Source organism: Jaculus jaculus, chromosome 7 (genome assembly GCF_020740685.1).
Source record: "Jaculus jaculus isolate mJacJac1 chromosome 7, mJacJac1.mat.Y.cur, whole genome shotgun sequence".
Lineage (NCBI taxonomy): Eukaryota > Metazoa > Chordata > Mammalia > Rodentia > Dipodidae > Jaculus > Jaculus jaculus.
This window is the reverse complement of record NC_059108.1, coordinates 23819844-23832206: the sequence shown is the minus strand read 5'-3', so window position 1 is coordinate 23832206 and position 12363 is coordinate 23819844. Positions and strand designations below refer to the sequence as shown.

The following is a 12363-nucleotide window of genomic DNA, read 5'->3' as shown; positions in this document are numbered from 1 at the left end:
GCCAAATACACAGAGCCTCATCACAATATGACAACAGCAACCAGAAGCTTGTCTGTCTTTCTCATGAAATGTTGCCTGGCTTGGGTCAGAGTGAGGCACGTACTACATGCGTGCAGGTAAACACAGTTTCTGAAGTTGGAACCAAGCAGGGCTGGGGCAGGTATCTAGTACTACCGTACATTTTTCTTTAAGAATGTTGTTCTCTCTCATAAATAAATAAAAAATAAAATACTAAAACGGAGCAGGGGGAGGGCTGGAGAGATGGCTTAGCAGTTACGGTACTTACCTGCAAAGCCTAAGGACCCACGTTCGATTACCCAGAACCTACATAACCCACATGCACAGGGTACCACATGTGTCTGGAATTTGTTTGCAGTGGCTAGAGGCCCTGGCATCACCGTCCCTGCCCCCACACACAAATAACTAAAAATAAATTTAAAAAAAAAAGAATATTCGATGAATCAGAGCAAGGCCAACTCCTGGCAAAGAGGCCCCCTGAGCCAGTGGGACCATGGCAGTCATGTTTGATCTAGATTTGATGACAAAGGAAGGCAGCAGAGGCAAGTTAGAGTTTCTCCCTGCACCCTAGGGACACTATGAGGATGTTCAGCTGATGGAGAGTAGCATGACCCCGGGCCCTGAGCACACTGGGCCCCACTGCTCTCAGTGCTGAGTGTGCCAGACAAAGGGTTATGGCAAGGTGTTCCAGGTGCAAAAGGAGCAAGGTACCAACTTGGTCAGAATATCTTCCACAAAAGTCTCAAGGAAGGTCAAGATCATGCGCAATGCCCGGGACACAGCACATATCCAGGAGGAGCAGAACATTCTAGAATCTGTGAGGCACCCCTTCATTGTGGAACTAGCCTACACTTTCCAGACTGGTGGCAAACTCTCCCTCTTCCTGGAGTGCCTCAGTGGTGGTGAGCTCTTACCACATCTCAAGCGAGAGGGCATCTTCCAGGAAGACACAGCTTTGAATCTGCCTGGCTGAAATCACACCAGCTCTGGAGCACCTCCATTCCCCAAACATCATCTATGGGGACCTCAAGCCTGACAGCATCATGTTTAGTGAAGGGACCAAACTGACGCCAGTCATGGCTTCAGTAAGGTGCCACCCTAACTAGGCCTAAGTTTCAGTTTCCCAGAGACGCAGGCAAGACTTCTGGGAAAGGGTGGGTATTAATTATCAGTGACCCTGAAATGTGGCCGGAGAAGATAGCCGCCAGGGGCTGAGTCAGTTCCCAGAGACATGTCCAAACATGCCCAGACATGTGCCTTTTGTGCCTTTTGCCCCAACCAATCAGAGAAGTACAACTGTAACTGCTGCTCGCCTAGCCAATCATTTTAAAAGATTACCGAACCTGCCTTGAACTCCCCTAGTTTGCTTAAAAGGGGCCTGTGAGCGCTTCTGGGGTTCGCTGTTTTGTATGAATGGTTGACCCCCGCATGCTGGATGATTCTGCAGAATAAACGCTCTTTGTTTCTACATACTATTTGAGTCTGGGGTCATTCTTCAGCATCTCTCGGACCCTTACACTTAACAAACAGGGCCACATCAAACTGACAGACTTCGGACTCTGTAAAGAGTCCCTTCATGAGGGGGCTTTTAGTGGTAACTTCTGCAGCAGCATTGAGTACCTGGCCCCTGAGATCCCAGTGTGCAGTGGCCATAACTGAGCAGTAGACTGGCAGACCCTGAGGGCCCCGAGGAAAGAAAGACATGCTCACCGGATGGACGCGCATCACTGCCGAAAACCAGAGCAAAACTATGAAGAGGATCATCAAGGGGAAGTGTGTGCTGCCCCCCATCACCACCACCCCCACACCCCAGATGCACAGGACCTTCCCAAAAAGGTTCTAAAGAGAAGAACCATCCATCAAATTGGGGGTGGCCCAGAAGATGCTGCTGTGGTACAGAGGCACCTCTTCTTCTAGCACATCCACTGGGATGTGAGCCAGTTTGATCCCCGCTTCACACGGCAGACACCAGTGGGCAGTCCAGATGACACGGCTCTTAGTAAGAGAACCAACCAGGTCTTCCTGGGCTTCACATAAGTGTCACCCTCTGTCCTGGACAGCATGAATGAGGGCTTCTCCTTTCAGTCCGAGCTGCATTCCCCCAGGCAGCTCAAGAGCAGCCCTGCACTCTGTCAGCCCTCTAAAGTTCTCCCCCTTTGAGGGGTTCTAGCCTAGCCCTACTGCGGCCATGACAACCACCACCTCCACCCTTAAGCGCTACCTCCCTTCCCATCCAGCCTCCCTCAGAGACCAAAGAGTCCAAGAAGGACCATGGTGGCCCTGGGGCTTAGGAGGATGGGCAGCAGGCCCTGAGGACCTGGATGTGTTTAGAGGTTGAAAGTGTTCCTTTGTTGGAAGTAGCTAAGCCTTGGGATCACATGTATGGAAGGCTGCAACTGTTGGCAGGGGTCTCTACCACCCACCTCAATATGAGGCACTTGGCCTTCAGCTACATTCTTACAAAATTAAAGGACTGAATCATGAAAGAAAGAAAAAAAGAATATTGAACTCCACATACTAGACAAGTAAGCTCTGCAAAAAGCTTTGTTATACGATTCTTGGAGCCAGAAAGCCCCATGATATATATAAAACATCAATGTTGATTCGTTTTATGGTTAGTATATGTAATACACATTATATTATATGCATTTATACACATGCTATGTTATATGTTATGCAGAGTAAATTGTGGTTGTTTGAATCTAAATGTTATGTTCTCCCATAGCCTCAGGGACTTTTTATTGAAGACAGAGAGAGAATGGGTACATCAGAGTTTCTGGCCACTGCAAATGAACTCCAGGCACATGCAACACTTTATGCATCTGGCTTTACATGGATACTGGGGAATCGAACTTGGCTCATTAGGCTTTACAGGCGAGTACCTGAACCACTGAGCCATCTCTCCAGCCCTGCTTCCTATTTAAGTCCCCAGCAGCCCTGCTGGCAGAGGGGTCACTAGAAGCAGTCCTTGTAGTCCAGCTTTACTAGGTATGTCAAAACCAATTTGAGCTCGGGCTAATCCTATTTGCTGGCTGTCTGGTGTCTGCTGTGCGCCTAGGGAAGCGAGCTAGCTTCTTCTGCCATTGAGGATGTTCCCCTGGATTCCCTAAATCTGAAATAAACTCTTTCCTCCCGTAAGCTGCTTCTGGTTGGGTGTTTATCACCACAGTGAAAAGTAACTAGAACATATATCATTATACATTAATATATTATTGCATATTCTATGCAGAATCATAGATAGCATATGTAGCAGTATAAAGCAGGCATAATATATAGTATATGTACATATAATATAGACTAATATACTAAGTCTACAGAAGATACAATTTGAGGAATACAGTTGACCTACAGAAAAGCACTCTTCTCGGCTCTGTGTCTATTAGCGTAATAGTTAACGTTCCTCATTGCCTGAAGAAAAGCCTGACAAAGGCAGTGAGAGAAAAGTAGGCTTTATTTTGCCTCTCAACTTGAAGGTAAAGTCTATCATGTTGGAGAAAGACATGACCGGAGGAGCATAAAGCAACAGGAAGCATTGTGCCAGCCGCCCAGAGAGAGGAATGCTGATGCTTAACTCGCTCTCTCCTTCTGTTCTTCCTTTGGGTTCGGTCCAGGACCCCAGCCCATGGGATGGTGCTGCCCACTTTTAGGGTGGGTCCTTCCTCCTCAGTTATCTGAAAATACCTTCACCAACATGCCCAGAAGCGTGTTTTCCAATCCAGCGAAGCTGACCATGAAGGCAGCCAGCACCAGTGTTAAGTCAAAAAAGTGCCTGCAGACTTGATGGCAAAGCACTTCAATAAACAGAGCCACAGAAAGAAAATATTATTGGATAGTGGAGCAGTAAAGAGACCCTGTGAATTTATTTTTTATTTTTTATTTTATAACAGCCAAACTAAACCCCAGAGAAGTAAACTACTGCCCGTGGTTGCTAGTATTTCAAAATGTATTGCCCGTATAAAAGACTGTTGCTTAAAGAGGTCATCAAGGAGACTGAACCATTTCAGAACTAAATAAAAAGCATTTCTACAAGTCTTGGCTTTCCAATGTTCTCTATTTCATGTAACCATTGTGTACCCATCACCATTAATATCTCTTTTGTTTGAAAAATAAAAAGACAAGATCTGAAGTGGGGAGAAATAGGAGTCGTGTGGGAGGAACGTTTGTTTTTCTTCTTGCAGATCCTCTCATATTCTGTTTGTGACACAATGTGAACTTCGAGGTGCCCGCCTAGGCCACAGTTAATCTCATGTGAATCCGAGTACTGTTTCCAGCTTCCAAACCCCCATGCTACTCTGTTGTTCTCATCTTTGAGAAGTCAGCACAGAGCTTGACCTTCATCCTTGTGCCGAGACAGCTCTGAGAAAACCTTGGTCTCTTTCACACACTGTCAGGGAGGAAGCCCACTGGGGTAGGGGGGAGTCCAGGATGGCAGGGAATGTGGGCAGCTAAGCTATGGTATTTAGGCTAGGGGAGCTGGCAGAGGCTTGCTGATCATGGTAGGAAGAAAAGTCTTTTTGCTGGCCAACACAGTAATTGTTACACTACACCAACCCTGTTTTACAGATGGGGCATTAAAGATAGAGAGGTTTCCTGCAAAGACCAGTCATGGAATCTCTCTCTCTCTCTCCCTCTCTCTCCCAACCTCTCTCTCTCTCTCTCTGTTCCCCAGCATTCCTAAAGGGAAATAGCCATAAGAAAAACAAGTCCCCTCTTCAAGTTAAACAACAACAACAAAATGACTTTGTCCATTATTGACCAAGCTGAGTAAACTTAGGCTATGCCAAAGGACAACAGGAAGGTGGGAGGGGAGGAGATATGGTTGCCTTCCTTGGAAAGTGAAAGATGGAGTTGGGGGAGAGGATGAAGACACAGAGGAAGGGACTCTGGGAGCTCTTCCTGTGGTCAAGCTCAAGTCCATGAGCCATGGACTCAACATGTGTTTCCATGAATCACACTGATTAAATCAATATAAGAATGCCACCAGGCTTCAGGACTGCTGCACAGATGTGTCCCCTGGCCTTGGCTTGGCTCTGCTCTGAGTGGGGCAGGGCCCAGCACGTTTAGCAGTATTGACACTTTTACTCAGTCAAACAACCACCCCTTGTAAGATGCTCCTGACCCAGCCCAGCGGAGGTCAAAGGGGATATAGTGAATGAACGTGTCACACCCTCAGGCCCTTGTGGTGGTAAGTTTGAACGTTTTAAGTTTTGTAGAAAGGACCCTGTTTCACATTAAGTTGTTGATCATAATCCCAATGGAATTATATGAATTCTAAGAGATCACTGGGGCAGGATTATGTTCTCCTCTTACAAATGAAGAAGTCTGAAGGGTTGTGTTGTCCAAAGCCGCAGTCAAATTACAGCTAAATTGGGTTTAGGATCCAAGGCTCTGAGCTGAGCCCTGCTCCTGTGTCTCACATGCTACATCAGGCAGCCATATGGTCACTGGTATCTACTAAGAAATGTCTGTTCGTCTTAAAAGAGAAGCATGGCATGGTGGCTGACTTGCTACTTGTACCTGTACTTTGAGTTGCAAAGCATTGGTCATAAGGTTGAATTTGTGCTCAAAGGAGAGAGATGACCACTATGTGTCCTGCTCCGGCTTCATGACTCTAGGTGTGGGCATGACTGGGCGGCTCTCGTTAAGGCTCTTAGAACACCACAATAATGACAAACTTGGGTTTAAGTGGCTCTATCCTCAAATGACTCCAAGACACAAACTCCTTTGAGATTCAAGATCAACATTTGAAAGCTGACTGTCTGGATTGGAAACGAAGCATGTGGTTAAACTACATAATCAGATTGCAAAGAAATTTCTTATTATGTGTAAAATAATGTGTCATTATAATAAAATTATCATCCAAGGAGGCCTGGCATGCCATATTATCCTTATTTAATTAAGTATCTGTGCTAGAGAGATGGCTCAGCAGTTAAGGCGCTTGCCTGCAAAGCCTGCAGACCTGGGTTTGATTCCCCAGTGCCCACGTAAGGTAGATGCACAAAGTGGCACATGCATCTGGAATTCCTTTGCAGTGGCTAGAGGTCCTGTTGCGCCCATACACTCTCCCTCCCCCACCCCCTGTATCTCTCTGCTGGCAAATAAATAAATAAAATATTTTTAAAAGAAGAATTAAAGCCAGGCATGGTGGTGCAGGCCTTTAATCCCAGCCCTCGGGAGGCAGAGGTAGGAGGACCTCTTGAGTTCGAGGCTACCCTGAGACTACACAGTGAATTCCAGGTCAGCCTGGGCTAGAGTAAAACCTTACCTTCGAAATACAAACGAGGGCTGGAGACATGGCTTAGAGGTTAAGCGATTGCCTGTGAAGCCTAAGTACCCAGCTTTGAGGCTCGATTCCCAAGGACCCACGTAAGCCAGATGCACAAAGTGGCACATGCATCTGGAGTTTGTTTGCAGGGGCTGGAGGCCCTGCTGCGCCCATTCTCTCTCTCTCTCTCTCTCTCTCTCTCTCTCTCTGTCTGTCTCTCTACCTCTTTCTCTCTCTGTCACTCTCAAATAAATAATAAAAATAAAAAAAATTTACAAAAGAAAATACAAACAAACAAACAACAACAACAACAAATTAAGTATCTTACCACCAAAGGGATGGTTTCAAACCTTGCACAAGAGGCTGGGCTTGTTCCAGGTTCCAGTCCATCATAATGGGAAGGCATGGTGGCAAGGGCTTTAGGTAGGTCCACAGTGAGGAAGCAGAAAGCAATGGACACTGGTGTTACAAGAGAGCTCTCCTTTTCACACAGTCCAGAATCCCAGGCCAGGGAATGGGGCTGCCTATTGTCAGAGTGGTCTTCCTCCCTCAACTGACCCAATCAAGGTCACCCTTCACAGGCATGCACGGAGGCTAACTCACAGTGATTCCATGTCCTGTCAAACTGACACTCAACATAAACCATAAACCATCACAGGTGATATTTGGACTCGCTTTGAAGAATGAACAGACTCTCACCAAGCAGGAGGACGCCCATCCTGGGAGCGTCACACTGGAGGGAGCACACAAGAAAGAGCGTGACAAACAGGAAGTAGCAAACGCGAAGGCATGTGGGCTAGGGGGTCCTAGGCATGAAAAGAACAGTCATGGCAGCATCAGGTAGCTACAGCAATTGTATCAAAAGAGGTGTTTCCATGGCCAGCACTCAGTTAGCTTAGCTGAAAAAAAAATTATATTATATATGTAAAAATGTGGCAAAAGGGTGGAAAGGAACATGAAACTCAGAAACCAAAAAGTGTACCCCTGCCTCCTTAGCGTTAAGAAAAGGGTGCCCTGGGCTGGAGGGGGTGCTTAGTGGTTAAGGTGCTTGCCTGCAAAGCCTAAGGACCCAGGTTTCAATTTCCCAGCAGCACTCAGGTAAGCCAGATGCACAAAGTGGCACATGCATCTGAAGTTCATTTGCAGCAGCTGAAGGCCCTGGTGCACCCATTCCCTCTCCCTCTCTCTCTCTCTATCTATCTCAAATAAATAAAATAAAATATTTTGAAAAGAAAAAGTAAAGGGTGTTCTTTACTTGTTAGGGCTTCAAAAAGAAATCATACACTCTGAGGAATAAAGGTCCCTTCTCATTATGTGCAATTTTAAGTTACTAACTGCTACCTACAAGGCCCTGACATTGAACAAAGTTACTATCCCTCCTCTGAAACTGACTTCAGTGACGAGCCCAGGCATCTAGGGACAGGACCACCATCAAAAGGGTGTTCAAGCCACACAGAGAGGCCTTCTTGCCTGGTAAGCTTTCTGTCCTTTCCAGCAAAATCACATTGGTAATGAAGACCAAGCCAGCAGAGCTGCACTAAACACCAGAGCTTACATATTCATTTTGGGCTAACACTTGCTTAGTTCTTTAGACCTTCAGATCCTCCAATGATGGAGCAAACACTTGAGCCTTCAGGAAGAGACAGGAGAGTTGATATCTTGGAGTCTTCTAGGAAGCCAGCACGGGAGATGTCTCTCAATTTGCAATGAATTTATTTATTTATTTATTTATTTGAGAGAGAGAGAGAGAGAGAAGAATGGACTCCCCAGGGCCTCCAGCCACTGCAAATGAACACCAAGTGCATGCTCCCCCTTGTGCATCTGGCTTACGTGGGTCCTGGGGAGTCAAACCTGGATCCTTTGGCTTTGCAAGCAAGTGCTTTAACAGTTAAGCCATCTCTCCAACCCATCAATTTGCAATGAATTTTTAAGTAGGCTACTTCAACTCCATAGAAGAAAGGATTTATGACTCCGAGAAAGTTACTGCTGGCAAGAAAATACCCCTCATTTCTGCTTTTTAATGACACCCATAGCTAATGAAGAGACCATTATGTTCACTTGGGGTCCCAGACCTCTCCACAGAGATGAATCTGGGGGAAATTGTAGGTTCAAATGGCAAGAAGGCGAGTTATCTGTACCTAAAGCTACGTGTACCACCATCACTTCCTCACCCATCCCCTCCTCCCAATCCAAATGTAACAGCGATTCCAGACTTGCATTTCAGCAACGAGTCCTAAAACCCGTGCTTTTCATCTCTGTGTGTCATTTTCTATCTGTTTTATGACTACAGACCCGTCTACCATGGTAACTTGTCATCATTTCAAACGAGAGATCAGCGACTCAACACTGCCCTCCACTGGTTGGCACAGAAACACCTAATCCCAGTCTCTAGACTTTGAGCAATTTCTCTGGGCAGGCAAAGTCTTCAACACTGTGCGTAGAAACGTAAGCATTGCACTGTTAATTGAAATTTAAAGTAATAATTAATCTAACTATTAGTGGACAGTCTGATCCATCATGAAGCTCTGAGAATTTAGCTTGGAGTGCCTCAAACCACAGCGCAATGTAGTATCACTGTGATTACACATTGCAATAAATTTGGGAACTCAAGGTTGAATTCACAGAGGCCTCAGAAATCTAGGTCCCTTGCTCCTCTGGTGGTGTCATTCATGGCTTCTCGATCCCCAACTGATTTATTATTAGCTTCTAAATGTCATGAGTTTCAATTCTATCTTCAGCTGGCGTTATAACCTTCCCATCAGACTAAGCTTGCACCAATGCATTGAGTGGGGAAAGAAGATCCAATGGATCAGTGCCACCAAGGGTGGCCTATGATTGTCCCCCCCCCCAGGGGGGGTACTGGATCTAGAACTGGCCTGAGTTTACTGGAGAGGTACAAGGCAAGTCAATAATGGTGCTTCTGCACCCTGGGGCAACGGTGGGGGGGAGGGGTAACAATGCTTTTGTCCCAACACTCAGGAGGCTGAGGCAAAAGGATGGTGAGTTCAAGGCCAGTCTCAGTTACACAGGAAGACCCTCAATCAAAACAAGAAAAACATGGGTGTGGTGGCACACACCCTTAATCCCAGCAGAGGTAGGTGGATCATCAAAAGTTCGAGGCCACCCTGAGACTCCATAGTGAATTCCAGTTTAACCTGGGCTAGAGTGAGATCCTACATCCAAAAAAAAAAAAAAAAAAAAAAAAGATTAGTGTAACAAATTATTACTTGAAAAAAAAAAAGCCCTACTATTTTGGTTCCACTAAATAGAAGTCAGATCAAAGAAATTCAAGAGATGTTCCTGACTACAGAGAAAACTCTGACAGAACACAAAGTCTGAAAGAGCAAACCTGTGCACTTAGAAATGGTGGGCTGTATTTGGAAAAGATATTTTCCAGATAAACAGCTATGTTGTAGTGAATTTTATGCATAAAGCAGAAAATATGCACTTGCCTTGTATATTAAAAAATGGAATGAAGCAGTCTCAATGCATATGTTTGTTGTTTCAATTCCCTTTTGAAAATGTTTTAATACTGGATTTAACTTTTGACTAAGTAGTACATATTCATGTACTGAACTTAAAAGGCAAAAAGGATTTACAGTATAAAGCAGCTCACCCTCTTATTTCCCTGTTCCAGAGATACTAGAGGCCCTCCAAGTTTGTCAGCTACTCACTAATTATATATGGATCCTATGATATGTAATAAATATGTATATATGTGTAAAATATTTATGTATATGTAATTTTGTACCTATTATTTGTCCTTTTCCAGTATAACAATATGGCTTCAATAGCCTTCTATCTCATTACAGGAAATAGCACTGTCACATTTGTTTTTAATTTTATTTATTTATTTATTTATTTATTTATTTACTATTAGAGGCAGAGGAAGAGAAAGAGAAAGAGAATGGGCATGCCAGATTCTCTAGCCACTTCAAATGAACTCTAGACGCATGTGCCACAATGTGCACCTGGCTAACGTGGGGCCTGGAGAATCAAACCAGGGTCCTTAGGCTTCGCAGGCAAGTGCCTTAACCACTAAGCCATCTCTCCAGCCCTGCTGTCACATTTTTGCTGCATAGCATTTCATTGTATGGCATTCTATAACTTAGCTAATTTTTGCTATATTGGTAGCATTTGGGCAGTGTCTAGTTTTACATTTATAAGTAATAGCTCGATAATTCAATGGTACATTTCATACATTTGCAAGTATATCTGTAGGATGAATTTATAGAATTGGAAATTTTTGGTAGAAGGAATATATATTGGTCATCTCATTAGATATTGGAAAATTCTGAGATTATACCAATTTACATTCCAGCTATCACTCTATGAGATGACTGACTCCCTTATCTCCTGGGCTCAGCCTATGATAAAATGGGTCGATCTCTGCCAATCTCAAGCAAAATATATTTTCTGATAAATTCCATCACTTTCAGCATATTAAAAGTGCTTTGACCTTTGATTAGGTTGTTATACTTAGTAGTTTATGAGGACTCTATATTTGAATACGTCATATTGAAGAAATTATTTATTGAGGAAGTTAATATATTAATAATGAATATGACTTGCACAAGGTGCCCATGCATCTGGAGTTCCTTTGCAGAGGCTGGAAGCCCTGGCATAGGAAAGTGGTACTGGGGGTAGCAGGAGTTTCTTAGGAGGGGGCTATGATCACAGTACCTTGTTATGTGAGTACAGGTCATCAATAAGGAGTTTTAAGAAGTGGGATAATAAACATGTCCTACATTAATATCCCTGCTGAGCAGTGCCATCCTATAGCAAGAATCTTAAGGTTTTCTTGTCAACTTCATGAGTAGTTTAAAGTTCATAATCTTTGTATCATATTCTTGAGTGATTGCCCTATTATTTTGGTTTTGTTCTTCAGAAACACCATGTGTGTGTATTTTGTTTTGTCTATTTTATCTTTTATATAGTGCCATATCCTTTCAAAATTCCTGTATATTAACCTTTAAAACGTGTGTGTGTTCATGTGTGTGCAGGTGTGCGTCCATGCATATGTCTGTGCACGTGACGGTCAGAGGACAATGTCAGGTGTTGTTCCTCAGGAACATCTACGTCCTTTGGGACGGAGTCTCTCATTAGCCTGGGCCTCACCAGTTAGGCTAAACTGGCCGTCCAGCAAGCCCCATATGTCCCCCTGTCAGTGCCTCACCAGCATCGACATTACTGGAAAGTGCACCACACCCAGAAGTTTTACCTGGGTCCTGGGGATGGAACTCAGGTCTTCATGCCTGCAAAGCCAGCATTTTACTGACTGAGCTATCTCCCCTGGCCATTGAGTATTTTTCTTTCTACTCACTTCCCAAGCCTTTCCTCCACGTGTCTACCCATGTTCCCAGCAGGGCCCAATCACCTTTGTGCAGTTTTTTTAAAATTTCATTTATTTGTTTATTTGACAGAGAAAGAGGGAGAGAGAGAAAGAGAGAATGGGTGCTCCAGGGCCTCCAGCCACTGCAAATGAACTCCAGAAACGAGCGCCCCCTTGTGCATCTGGCTAACATGGATCCTGGGGAATCAAACCTGGGTCCTTTGGCTTTGCAGGCAACTGCCTTAAATGCTAAGCCATCCCTCCAGCCCCAGGTTTTTTTTTTTTTTTAGCCTATATTTCCCTAACTTTTTTTGATAACTTATTTGTGCAAACACATATTTAATTTACTTCTGATGTCTTGAGTCTCTTTACTATGAAATTGCGTGTAGGTGACTTCACACATTTTTACTAAGTAATACATTTGTTCACAATTTTAATCTCACTCATGAGACTTTCATTTCTAGTGAATCTTTCTTGAATGTCATTTGGTTCTCCTTCCTCCTGGTACTCCATCTTTGATCTCTTTGTGGATAACCTGGGCTGATTCTTTTTTGTTTACTCATTATGGAGTTAGGATTTCCTGAGTCTGCTATATTTTAAATGTATTCATTGTGAACTTTACTATATAAACATATTGGTTATACTCCAATTGGGTTATATATACTGTTATGTTCCCTCTTCTGCACCCCCCCCATTCCACTCAGTGGGGGTGTTAGTATTCTCTGCAAGGTCATGAATGTACCAGTCA

General features: G+C 44.2%; 1 pseudogene; it reads left to right on the top strand.

Annotated features, from left to right (window-relative positions):
- Nucleotides 1-626: 626 nt before the first annotated feature.
- Nucleotides 627-2188, top strand: LOC101598485 (annotated as a pseudogene).
- The last annotated feature ends 10175 nt before the right edge of the window (nucleotides 2189-12363 follow it).